At 36.2% G+C, this 14,280-nt stretch overlaps 1 pseudogene; it reads left to right on the top strand.

Moving 5' to 3' along the window:
• Window positions 1–12,467: 12,467 nt before the first annotated feature.
• Window positions 12,468–13,838, top strand: LOC701410 (heterogeneous nuclear ribonucleoprotein H2-like; annotated as a pseudogene).
• The last annotated feature ends 442 nt before the right edge of the window (window positions 13,839–14,280 follow it).

The following is a 14,280-nucleotide window of genomic DNA, read 5'->3' as shown; positions in this document are numbered from 1 at the left end:
CTATACAGCAGCCACACAAACAAGTCTGCATAATAACCAGCTAATAACATGATAACAGGATCAAATTCACATCAACACTCACCTTGACTGTAAATGAGCTAAATGCCCCAATTAAAAGGCACAAAGTGGCAAGTTGGATAAAGAACCAAAACCTGACAGTATGCTGTCTTCAAGACACCCATCTCATGTGCAATGACACCCATAGACTCAAAGTAAAGAGATGGAAAAAATCTGTGAAGCAAACAAACAAACAAACAAAAAACAGGAAAAAAAGCATAAGCTGCTATCAGTTTTAATTCTTTAGTGAGGGATTTTTTGTTTGTATCAGTTTTAATTTTTATTAGTGAAGGTATAGGAAACTGGGTATACTTTTGTTATCCTTGTGGGAACATTGAAAGATTGAAAAAGAAATTCAATCATTCTTAAGGTAAATTTGACATCATATTTCAACAAACCTGAAAGGTACAAGGTAGCTGAGATGATTTCTATTGGTAGGCATTTACCCCAAAGAAATGATCAGAGATAAGCATAAATGTTGTTGAAATATTGTTCAAACATTGATCCAAGTGTTATTCACAAGTGAAGAAATTTAGAAACATCTGAAATGGCTTGGGGTGAATATACAAATAGAGTTTGACCAAAAAGTAACTGTGATATGGCTGTTAAAGATTTTTTTATGGAGAATCATTTAAAGACATTGGGAGATATTCATATGATTAAGCAGAAAAAAAAGCAAAATGTAAACCAGAATATACATTATTATCCTAAATTTGCTTTAAAGTGTGTGTGTGTGTTAGTGTGTGTATGTGTGTGTGTTACACATCAGAATATTAACAGTGGGGATGCAATTCTTACTATTTTTACATTTCACTCTTGTAGTAAAAAAATAATATGCTTACAATAATGAATATTTATTACATATATAATTAGGAAAAATAAACAGGAAAATAGATTTATTTTAGAAATACAGAATTCATTAATTGAATGGTGGGACTGGGTGCATCTGGATATGAGGCGATCTCTCATTTAATAATGGTAAGGGTGTCTGGTGTACTGCAGCAAGAAAGAGAAGCTGACAGATGTGGTTGTGAGAAGCAAGGAAAAAGCCAAAGATGCATTTCATACAAACAATAATATTAGCATTAACAGATAGTTAAGGAAATGAGAAGTTAGAGCAAATTTGGGAAAAGATGATGATGTGCAAGATTTCACTGGTAATCTAATGCCTTGGTAACCAGCCATTGGACAGTGCAAAGGCAGTCAGGAATGACAAAATCATGACTTGAGAGACGTTCATCAGGATGTTATAAACAATATGGAAGTAGAAGAGGTTTCAGGGACAGAAATTTGAGGATAAAAACAGAGATATAAGAACTACACCTAAGGAACATGCTTCATTTAAGAGGTTTGTTAAGAGGAACCTATTAAAACAGTAGTTAGTGATAGGTGGAAAACCAAAACAGACTTTAAACTAACAAAGATCCAAAAAGACAAAGAAAGTCATGACATAATAGTAAAGGGCTCAGTTCAACATGAAGACCTAACTACCTTAATTATATACTCACCCAAGACAGGAGCACCCAGGTTCATAAAGCAAGTTCTTAGAGACCTACAAAAAGACTTAGATAACCACACAGCAATAGTGGGAGACTTTAACACCCCAGTGACAGTATTAGACAGATCATTGAGGCAGAAAATTAACAAAGATATTCAGGACCTTAACTCAACACTTGACCAAATGGACCTAATAGACATCTACACAACTTTCCACCCGAAAACAACAGGATATACATTGTTCCCATCACCAAACGGCATGCACTCTAAAATCGACCACACAATTGGGCATGAAACAGTCCTCAGCAAATTCACAAAACAGAAATCATACTATCCATACTCTTGGACCACAGTGCAATAAAAATAGAAATCAATGCTAAGGAAATTGCTCAAAAGCATACAGCTTAATGGAAATTAAACAACCTGCTCCTGAATGACTTTGGGGTAAATAATAAAATTAAGACAGAAATCAATAAATTCTTTGAAATTAATGAGAAAAAATATACAACATATCATAATCTCTAGGACATAGCCCAAGTAGTGTTAAGAGGGAATTTTATAGCACTAAATGCCCACATCAAGAAGTTAGGAAGATCTCAAATTAACAACCTAACATCCCAACTAGAGGAACTAGAGCAACAAGAGCAAACTGCAAGCTAGTAAAAGACAAAAAAAAAAAAAAAAAAAATGGAGCCAACTGAAGGAAATTGAGAAACCAAAATCATACAATAGATTTAATTTTAATAACAAAAAGTGACCAGAGAGTTATGTAATCTGTGCAGTACTTCATTAAATGACAAGAAGTGTAGATTCAATAAGTATGGTTGAAGGCAATAACTAGAGAAAAAATTAAAAATTACTTTATGTTTGTATCTCAACAAGTCCAGATACCACAAAATACTGATTGTAATGCACCTTTATCATCTCATGAATTCCCTTAATTCAGCTCTTTTCCTTCAGATTTAAATATAAAGCTATTAGACCAACATCTAAATAAAGCTAACAATTTATATCTTTTGAGAGACTTTTTCTCCCTGAATTATATAGGCAAATCTGATTTTATTGCTTTTTACTTTTATTTAGCTTTGAAGATATTGCATTTTTTTTTTACAAATTAAAAGTTTATGGCATTCCTGCATTGAGAAACTCTATCGGCACCATTTTTCCAACAGCACATACTCACTTTGTGTCTCATTTTGGTAATTCTTGCAATATTTTAAACTTTGTTGTTAGTGTTATAACAGGGTGGTATGTGATCAATGATCCTTAATTTTACCATTGTAATTGTTTCAGGGTACCACAAACCATGGCCATATAAGATGGCAAACTTAATAGATACATTTTCTGAGTGTTCTCACTGCCCCACTTCATCTCTTTCCCTCTCCTCTGACCTCCCCATTCCCTGAGACCTAACAATATTGAAATTAGGCCAGCTAATAATTCCACAATGGCCTCTAAATGTTCAAGTAAAAGGAGGAGTCACATGTCTCCCGCTTTAAATCAAAAGCTAGAAATGATTAAGTTTAGTGGGCAAGGCTTGCCAAAAGCTTAGATAGGCTGAAAGTTAGTCCTCTTGTGCCAAACAACTATCCAAGTTGTGAATGCCAAGGAAAAGTTCTTGAAGGACACTAAAAGCACTATTCCAGTTTCATTGATATGGAGAAAGTTTTAGTGTTCTGTACAGAAAAATTGAACCAGCCACATGACTCCCTTAAGCCGAAGCTTAATGCAGAGCAAAGCCCTTTCTCTCTTCAAGTCTATGAAGGCTGAGATAGGTGAGAAAGCTGCAGAGGAAAAGTCTGAAGCCAGCATGAGGTGTAAGGAAAGAAGCTGTCTCCATAACAAAAAAGCAGCAAGTTCTCATAAAAGTTGGGCAGTAAGTTATCCTAAAAATCTTGCTAAGATAACTGATGAAGGTGACTGCACAAAACAAAATATTCTCAGTAGAAATGAAACATCTTTCTATTGGAAGAAGATGCCATCTGGGACTTTAGTAGTTAAAGAGTAGAAGTCAATACCTACCTTCACCACTTCAAAGGGCAGGATGACTCTCTTGATAGGAGTTAATACAGCTTTTGACTTTAAACTGAAGCCGAGGATTATTTATCATTCCAAAAATCTTAAGGCACTTAAGAATTACGCTAAATCCATTCTGTCTGTGCTCTATACATGGAACAAACATAATGCGTTTGCACGTCTAATAGACTACAGTGGAATACAAACACAATTTTTGTTTTTGTTTTGGTTTTTTTGAGACGGAGTTTCAATCTTGTTGCCCAGGCTGGAGTGCAGTGGCGTGATCTCGGCTCACCGCAACCTCCACCTCCTGGGTTTAAGCGATTCTCCTGCCTCAGCCTCTCAAGTAGCTGGGATTACAGGCATGAGCCACCATACGCAGCTAATTTTGTATTTTTAGTAGGGATGGGGTTTCTCCATGTTGGTCAGGCTGGTCTCAAACTCCTGACCTCAGATGATCCACCCGCTTTGGCCTCCCAAAGTGCTGGGGTTACAGGTGTGAGCCACCATGCCCGGCCCTGCAAACACAATTTTTATATGAACCAGGAAAACGAAATTTTGTGTTACTCACTTTATTTTGATATTTATTGTGGTGGTCTGCGACGGAACCTTCAATATCTCCAAGTTATGCCTGTATTAAGGTTATGAGACGTGTGCAACAGTATGTATGATTTTCTGTTTTCCTCTCATGTTATTAGCTACATGTTTCCTCTCATGGTATTAGCTATACAGACAGTATAAAATAAATGTAAAAATTCAAATAACTGTACAATAAAACTTGATGTTCACTAAGAATTGCAACACTACTCAAGTTGAGCTGATGTTTGACTGGAAGCATCACTAGGAAGGGACTCAAAATATATAATACAGTACTGATTTTCTGGATGTTTTACATCCATTCAAAATTTGATGGATGATAGACAGTTTAGGGATTTAACAGTAAAATATCTTAAAGTGTGAATTAGGCAAAATCTGAGCTATGAAATGTGAATTCCATATTGTTAATAATAACCTATCTGTTGTTGATATGAGAGGGAGACAGCAAGGGGCTCGCCTGCTCTGTTTTACCAGCAATCTATACCCAAAAAGCTGAGGCCTGAAAATTCACTTGAAAGTCCTTATTCTTATAGATCAGTATTGGGATCTCTTTCATTATGCAATCCTCACTATTCAAAGAGTTGCCATAGACTCACCAGTCAGTTAAATCTTAAAGCTTTTACATTTTAAGTTCTAAAAAATTGGCCAATGGACTCCATTATGAGTCTCATTAAAAGTATATACATTCTTTTCAAAAGAATGAACATAGATACAATTTTGATTACAGTTGCTATTCATGGACCAGCTCCCAGACTATTCAACAACCCCAGATAGGATAGATCGTATTTTACAAAAATCACAGCACCAGTAATGATCTCATCCTGCACCTTCCTCTTACAACATGAGGTTCACACTCTGCCATTGAGAGGGCTATGTTCATTCTTTTTAATTCTGGGAAAACCTTTGTAATGACCAAGGAAAAGAACAAATTTAAACTCCTACTTCACAGTATAAACAAAATTAACTTGAAATGGATAGAAGGAACCTATATGTAATAGCCAAAACTATAAAACACTTTGAAGAAAATATTAGTGTAAATATTCATGATGCTGATTAGGCAAAGACTTCTTAGATATGACAACTAAAGTACAAGCAAGCAAAGAACAAATACATAAATGAAACTTCATCAAAATAAAAAGGTTTTGTACATTAAAAGATACCATCAAGAAAGAAAAGAAAACCCACAGGATATGAAAAAAAATTCTAACCATATACCTTATAAGAAACTAGTATCTGAAATATATTCTAAAATTTTACAACTCAATAATCAAAAGACAAATAACCTCATTTTTTAAATGGGCAAATGATTTGAATAGCCATGTCTCTAAAATGATATAAAAATGATCAATAAGCACACACAAAAAATGCTTAACATCATTTGCCATCAGTAAAATGCAAATCAATACCACAAACTTCATATCCACTAGGATGGCTATAACAAAAATACAGATCTTAAGTATTGCTGGGATGTGAGAGAATTGAAACATTGTGCCTTGTTAGTTGAAATTTAAAATGGTACCTCTACTTTGGGAAACAGTATATAAGAAAAAGAACAGCCAAATAAGCTCAAAGAATGTAGACATAAAAATATAATAATAGAGTTAACAGCAGCAATAAGTAAAATACAAAAATTAAAGGATCACTCCTTAATTACGTGGTGACTCATGCCTGTAATCCCAGCACTTTGGGAGGCCAAGGTGAGATCACTTGAGGTCAGGAATTTGAGACCAGCCCGCGCAACATAGTGAAACCACTTCTGTACAAAAAATTTAAAAAGTGGCCAGTTGTTGTGGCACACCCCTGTAATCTCAGCTAATTGGGAGGCTGAGGTAGGAGGATCCATTTTCAGTTTCACGCAACACAAAATAAAAATCATAAGCAAAGTATTACCAAAGTGTGTAAAGCAATATATTCAAAGGAAAATACATTATAACTAAATTGACTTTATCACATAAATGCACAGTTGTTCTATCATTAGAGGCTGAAATAATGTAAATCGAAATATTAACAGAGAAACAGATTTAAAAAACATGATTTGAATGGCCTTTTAACATTTGGTTAACATCAAATAAAATAACAAATTCAACATCAATTTGTTATTTTAAAAAAACAGTAACTATTTTAAGAAATTGAGAGTATAAGAAAAATCCTCATAGTCTGACAAAGGGATGTGCAAACAACCAAAGTCAATACACACTTATCCGTGAAAGGTTGAACTGCTTCCCCTTTGAGAATAGGATTAAGACAAAGATACCTGGTTTTATCAGCTGTATTCAACATTATATTGGATGTTCTATCCAGTTCAGAAAGCAATCAAAAGGAAATGAGGAATGAAAAGTGTAGAAAAAAAATGTGTAACATTTTTGTGTTTAGAGAAGCCTAACAAATCTACAGATAAATCATTAGGATTAATGAGAGTGTAGCAAATTTGTGGGAAACAATCAATATTCAAATATTAATTGCATCCTTTCCTTCCCTTGCTCTTCTTCCTTTTCCCTCTCCTACTCTCCTTTCCTTTTTTTTCTTTATGCACACAGTGGAATACTACACAATCTATAGCCACATATAAACATTAATGAATCATTTCACAAACCAAATGGAGGGCGAATAAAGTAAGACACATTATACACTATTCTATTTAAATAAAGTGCAAAATCTGTTTAAACTAAAGTATATATTTAGGAGTGCAAACCTAGAAGGTTAGACCGCAAAGAAAATCCAAAAATTATAGATACATATTTATTTTTAGTACTTACGCATTTTTAAAAATGTGCTACATAGTACTATAAAATAACAAAAGATCTCAAAAAAAATTATGTATGAGACAGAGTAGCATGGATAAAGAGGCGATTTCACCTTTGGCTCTGTATATTTCTGTGTTGTTTAAACATATTACACAAAGAATACACATTTTCTATGTATCATATATGTAATTTACTTTTAAATATTAATATAGATTTTAAAAACTATAAGAATACCCAAAAATTGTTCATATAAATTTTAAGAAAAAAAATATTTCAGAATGAGAGAAGACACAATGATTAGAAGCAAAACAAAAAATAAAAAGCTAAAACATTTGAGGGCCCCCATTAGTTTGATGAAGCTGAAGTAAAGGGCACATGTGTGGGGACAAAGCAGAGCTCTCTGTAATCTGATCTCTGAAGGGCTAGGGCTATACCACTTAAATGTGGTTTGAGGTCACCCACACTGAACCACATGGCAGTACTCTTTTTACTTTGACCCTGGTGCCCAGACTATGATCTAAACCTCATCATAGCTTGTAATAAATTCCATAATTATTAGCAATTCTAACAACAGAGAGCCAAAGAATTGATGAGGCCAGGAGAAAAGGTCTGCCCTTTAATCAGAAGCTATACATTCAAGTCACCTTCAAGGCAATTTTCTGGGGCAAACCACTGTCCATGCATTTATATGTGGTTAATGAGTAGTGAAAAGCCCTTTGGAATGTTGAGAGGCCCTTTTCATTTGCACACAATTAGGGTAAAAATGAAATGGGCTGATTAACATTGAATGACATTATTCTGTTATCTTTTCCTATCACATCATGCATGAAAACCAAAGGTCTCTTTGTCGTAAAAGGGACTAAATTGCTTAATCCATGAATTTATAAGCTTGCATTTTTCCCCTCAGAGAATTTGTCATGGTTTCTGAGTTCTCGAAAACTCCCAGAAACTGATAATGCAATCAATTGCATATGAAACCTCAAAATTCATAGCGCAAGACTAGTCAAGAAATTTAAGTTCAGAAGAGGAAGTATGAAAGGTAAATGGTAAATGTTTAATTTGGCAATTGAACCTTAAAAGATATATGTTTCCCGGGGATAAGGGCTACTGTGACCAAAACAGCATGATACTGATACAAAAACAGGCACATAGACTAATGGAACAGAATAGAGAGCCCAGAAATAAGGCGACACATCTACAGCCATCTGATCTTTGACAAAACTGACAAAAACAAGCAATGATGAAAAGACTCCCTGTGTAATAAATGGTGCTGGGATAACTGGCTAGCCATATGCAGAAGACTGAAGCTTGGACCCCTTCCTTACACCAAATACAAAAATCAACTCGAAACAGATTAAAGACTAAAATGTAAAACCCAAAATTATAAAAACCCTGGAAGACAACCTAGGCAATACCATATTGGTCCTAGGAATGGGCAAATATTTCATGACAAAGACACCAAAAGCAATCACAACAAAAGCAAAAATTGACAAATAGAATCTAATAAAACTTAAGAGATTCTGCACAGCAAAAGAAACTATAACCAGAGTAAACTGACAATCTACAGAATGAGAGAAAATATTTTCAAACTATGCATCTGACAAAGGTCTAATTATATCCAGCATCTACAAGAAATGTAAACAAGTTTATAAGAGAAAAACAACCCCATTAAAAAGTGGGCAAAGGACATGAACAGACACTTTTATAAAGAAGACATACATGCAGCCAACAAGTCTGTGAAAAAAGCTCAATATCACTGATCGTTATAGAAATGCAAATCAAAACCACAATGAGATACCATCTCACACCAGTCAAAATGGCTACTGTTAAAAAGTCAAAAAATAACAGATGCTGGCAAGGTCTCAGAGAAAAGGGAACCCTTAGACACTATTGGTGAGATTGTAAATGAGTTCAACCATTGTGGAAGTCATTAGGGTGATTCCTCAGAGAGCTAAAGGCAGAACTACCACTTGACCCAGAAATCCCATTACTGGTTACATACCCAGATAAATATAAATCACTCTATGTAAAGACACATGCATATGAATGTTCATTGCAGCACTGTTCACAATAGCAAAGACATGGGATCAACTTAAATGCCCATCAATGACAGACTGGACAAAGAAAACATGAGAGAGATACACACACACACACACACACACACACACATACATACATACATATATACACACACACACACACACATACATATATATACATATATATATGTATGTATCATGGAATAGTATGCAGCCATAAAAATGAATAAGATCATGTCTTTTGCAGGAACACGGATGGAGCAGGAGGCTATCAATCTAAGATAACTAATGTAGGAACAGAAAACAGATACTGCGTGTTCTCAATTATAAGTGGGGAGCTAAATGATAAGAACTTAGGAACATAGAGAAGGAAACAGCAGACACTGGTGTCTACTTGAGGGAGGAAGGTGGGAGGAGGGAAGGAGCAGCAAAGATAACTATTGGGTACTGAGCTTACTACCTGGGTGATGTAATAATATGTACAACAAATCCTCATGACGTGTTTATCTATGTAACAAACCTTCACAGTTACCTGCAAACCTAAAATTAAAATTAAAAAAGTTTTAAAAGACTTCTTAAGCATGGTTTTATATGTGATTCTAGGCAACTGGACATGAACCATCTGTGACTGTTTGCTCTACAACTATCCTGTTAACTGCTTCCAGCTTACCCACAACTAGGCCATGGGATTCATATAAAAAGCTTCATAACTCATGGAGTTCCTGTAAGCCCAAGCCTGCAGCCTCATTTTTTTTTTCCTTCTGCAGTCTTTAAACCATTTCATGTAGTCTCAGCCTACCTTTGTATTGAGTCTGGAGTTGGCTTCAAACCTTAAGGATGCTGCCTTTGCTGTAAGAGTTATCTCAGTTACCCATCTCCCCAAAGAAGGATGCAGTGCCCTAACCTACACTCTGTCCAGGCTTATGCAGGGAAAGCACTGCCAGGCAGATCTAGAATCACACTAGTCCCCACTTCAAGCCCTAAAGGTCCAAAGAGACAGAAATCGAACAATGTCTACAATTACTTCAAACTTTTGAACCACTATCTTCTAAAGTGGAGGCCCTCAAACTACAGCCTAGTGTCGAAATCCAGCCCTTTTCCTGTTTTCATATGGCCCTTGAGATAAGATTAGTTTCTCTCTATTTAAAGGGTTGTAAAGGAAGAAGGAGGAGGAGAACAGAAAGGAGGAAGAGGAGAAGGCAAAGGTGGAGGAGGAAGTGAAGCAAAGAAGAAAATGAGGCATATGCACTGAAGACCATATGCAGCCTACAAATCCTAAAATGTTTACTATCTGGCTCTTTACAGACAAAAATGTTTCCTGACCCATGTTCTAAACCACAAACTTCGTCTTTTCAAGCCCTTGCATAAAATGCTCCCATGGCTTTTCCATCACTATCAGGATAAGGTCTATATTCGTCAACGTCTGACCCTAATTATCACTTAGTCCCTGTCAACTTGACCCCAACATACACTCCCTATTCACCGGGCCTGAATTACTTGCTCTTTTGTGAACATAACATAAACTTTCATCCCACTGTACCCTTTTTAAACATTCTCTCCTCTCCCTGGAATGCCCTTTTCCTCTGGCCCTGTTGGAAAACTCTTCCTTAAAGGCCCAGCTAAATTGTCACTTCTCTAAAGCATTCTCTGAGTACCCCAAGCAGAATTAAGATCTTCTCTGCATATCCACAGCATTTAGTTATGCCTTCTATTAGTTCACTTAATATATTACTCTCTGAGCCACCACTCGCAGCTGGGGACTGAAACGTTTACCATTTCCATCTAGCTGTTTATATCATGCAGACAACCTAAAAGCAGTCCTAGGTTTGAATTTACTTCCGCTTCTATTTACTGTTTACTTAATTTGGGAAAACAAAAAGGATAGATCGACAGTCCCAAATTAGATGAATTGTCACACAGTTGAAAAGAATATAGTGCAGGCCTAGAAAATGGTTTGAGGAAGAATCAAAACCTTACCTGCAAAGTGAGGACACCTTAAAGATATTCTTGGGAAAGAAAAAGTTTTCATTTTATAGATATATGAGGCACTCCATTCCAAGAAAATTGATGCTATGCTAGAAAGTCTACACGCAGTACTGACATGATTAAAGGAATAAAAGGGAAAAATGGGAAAAGATGAAATAAATGGCTAGATACTAGGGGAATATGAAGAAATCCACATGAATGTCTACAGTGTTCTAAATAACATGACCATTCATTTGTAAAGATGAACTCAAAAAATAAAATTAGTTATACTCTACATACACTATTTAATTGTATGAAAATGGTCAATAAGATGAAGTTTTTTGTTTGTTTGTTTTCTGTTTGTTTTTTTGAGATGGAGTCTAGCTCTTGTTGCCCAGGCTGGAGTGCAGTGGTAGGATCTCAGTTCACTGCAACATCTGCCTCCCAGGTTTAAGCAATTCTCCTTCCTCAGCCTCCTGAGTAGCTGGGATTACAGGCAAGTGCCACCCCTCCCAGCGAACTTTTATATTTTTAGGAAAGATGGGGTTTCACCACGTTGGCCAGACTGGTCTCTTATCTCCTGACCTCAGGTGATCCACCCACCTCGACCACCCAAAGTGCTGGGACTACAAGCATGAGCCACTGTGCCCAGCCGAGATGAAGTATTAATATGGAAAAAGGTTCATGGAAAAGAAGTAGGTTGAAAATATATATGGACTATGACTTTTTATGTCACTTATTCGAAATAAAAGATAAAACACCCTTTATGTGTATATGTGTGTGTGTAAATGTCTACAAAATTGTACAAGGTATGCCTGATTAGCAAAAATGTTTCATTCGTAAATAAGAGAGGAGAGTTTGGGGTTGATAATACAAGAGAGTCAAAGGGCATTTTAACTGTTACCTTTACTTGTGAATTGCTTGACTTCTTAAAAATAATGAGCAATTTTTCGTCGATTTAAATTAAAACCAACAAAATGTACATTCACATCACATCCAGATCCTACAAGATATAACATTTCAACAAGGTCTAAAAGAATAGGTGATATATTCTCACTCATTTAGTTTTTAAATTGTCTTTCTTGGGTTTTAAATATACATAATAAAAGAAAATCATAGATGCTGAAATAAGTATTCCAAAGCTCAGACACAAGCTGAGAACATCAGAATTAAAACCACACAGGTTAAAAATTATTTTCTTTAAGAATGTTGAATGTTGGTGCCCACTCTCTCCTGGCTTGTAGGTTTTCTGCTGAGAGGTCTGCTGTTAGCCTGTGCAGCAAGCCACCATGGCACACATTTACCTATGTAACAAACCTGCACGTTCTGCACACGTCTCCTGGAATCTAAAATAAATTAAAATTAAAGAAACACACGAACTAAAGCCATTTCTATTAAAGGTGAATGAAACAAACAATAGACAGAAGTTGGGTTACCATGGAAGCAACAGAAATGAACATGTAGAAAAAAAAAAAAAAGGAGAAGATTTTCTGCTCAGTCACGTCAAAGTCAGGTGTCTAGTCTGTTTCAGTGTCGGATCCTGTAAGAGATGATGATGTTGGGCACTGAAGGTGGACAGGGATTCATAATGAAGGTCCAGAGATTGCCCTAGTCTTGCTCAGCCAATAAAGTGCAGTGGATTTTTTTCTGAGTGCAAAATTTAAAATAGGGCTCCACGTATTCATTTCATATACAGCAGAGAAGGCAGACTGAGTGGTGAGACTTTTGCTGAACTTGAGAGCATGAGGTCAAATTGGACTTGAAAAAAGACAAAGAAATTATAAGACACAGATATGTTTCAGTATTCAAGTCAAACAACGTTGAGATGGATGCGGCGCTGAAGCACAGTGGTCCAGATAGTTCTGACACGGCCAATGATGGCTTTGTACTCCCCTTTGAATGTAGCAAGGAAGAAATTGTTCAGTGCTTCTCACGGTTGGAAATCATGCCAAATGGCATAAAACTGATCGTGGATTTCCAGGGAAGGAGTACAGGGGAGGCCTTTGTGCAGTATGCTTCACAGGAAATAGCTGAAAATACTCTAGAGAAACACAAGGAAAGAATAAGACACATGCATATCAAAATATTTAAGAGCAGTAGAGCTGAAGTTAGAACTCACAAAAGCTTATGGCCATGCAGTGGCCAGGTCCCTATGACAGACCTGGGGCTGTCAAAGGGCGTAACAGCATTAGCAGAGGAGCTGACTTTGAGCGGACGGGGTGTGGTGCTTATGGTGGAAGCTATGGAGGCTATAATGATTGTAATGGTTATAATGATGGCTATGAATGTGGGTCAGATAGATTTGGAAGAAAATTCAATTACAGTTTTTTTAGGAATGTCTGATCATAGACATAAGGACGGTGGCTGTACCTTCCAGAGCACAATGGGACACTGTGTACACATGTGTGGATTACCTTACAGAGCTACTGAGAATGATGTTTATATTTTTTTTCCACTGCTCAATCGTGGAGAGTACACATTATAATTGGTCCTGATGGCAGAGTAACTGGTGAAGCAAATGTCGAGCTTGTAACTCAGAAGACGCTGTGGCAGCTATGTCAAAAGACAAAGCAAATATGCATCATAGATATGTAGGACTCTTCTTGGATTCTACAATACACCAAGTGGTGGTGGTTATGGTAGCCAAATAATGGGAGTTATGGGCTTGTCAAACCAGTTCAGTTACAGTGGTCCAGCCAGCCCACAGCTTCTTTGATGGTTATGGAGGCAGCTATGGTGGCTAGAGCAGCATGAGTGGATACAATCAAGTTTTACAGGAAAACTCCAGTAATTTTCAATCAAACATTACATAAATAGCCAAGGAGCAATGAACAGCAGCTACTACAATAGAGGAAGCCATGCATCTATGGGGGTGAACAGCATGGGAGGGATGTCTAGCATGTCTGATATGAGTGGTGGATGAAGAATGTAATCGATCTGATCACAGACTCTTGGCCAACTTTTCTCAAGAAAAAAACTTCAGTTTAACAGTTTTTGAAATACAAGCTTGTGGTTTATGCTTACTCTGTAAGTGGAAATCCGGATTGTTCTGCAGACTTAATTAAGGCTCATTGTTTTTGAACACAGTACTCCTCTAGGATGTAGCAGTGAAGTTGAGTAAACTATAACTGTTAAAAAAGTTTTCGTTTTTCTCAAGTTAGTTATATTGTACAATGTACTGAAGCAGTACACGTATTTAGGTTAAAGCAGTTGAATTAAGTTAGTCATTACCCTTATACCACGTTACATTGAATACAGTTTGGATGCGTGTTGAAATACATGCCTTTTTTTTTTTTTTTTTTTTTGTAAAACTCAATATAGGAGCTGTGTCTGGAATTAAAGTAAAAATTTTTGGCATGTTTTTA

This window comes from Macaca mulatta, chromosome X (genome assembly GCF_049350105.2).
Source record: "Macaca mulatta isolate MMU2019108-1 chromosome X, T2T-MMU8v2.0, whole genome shotgun sequence".
In the NCBI taxonomy this organism is placed as follows: domain Eukaryota; kingdom Metazoa; phylum Chordata; class Mammalia; order Primates; family Cercopithecidae; genus Macaca; species Macaca mulatta.
This window is presented reverse-complemented; position numbering and strand designations above follow the sequence as displayed.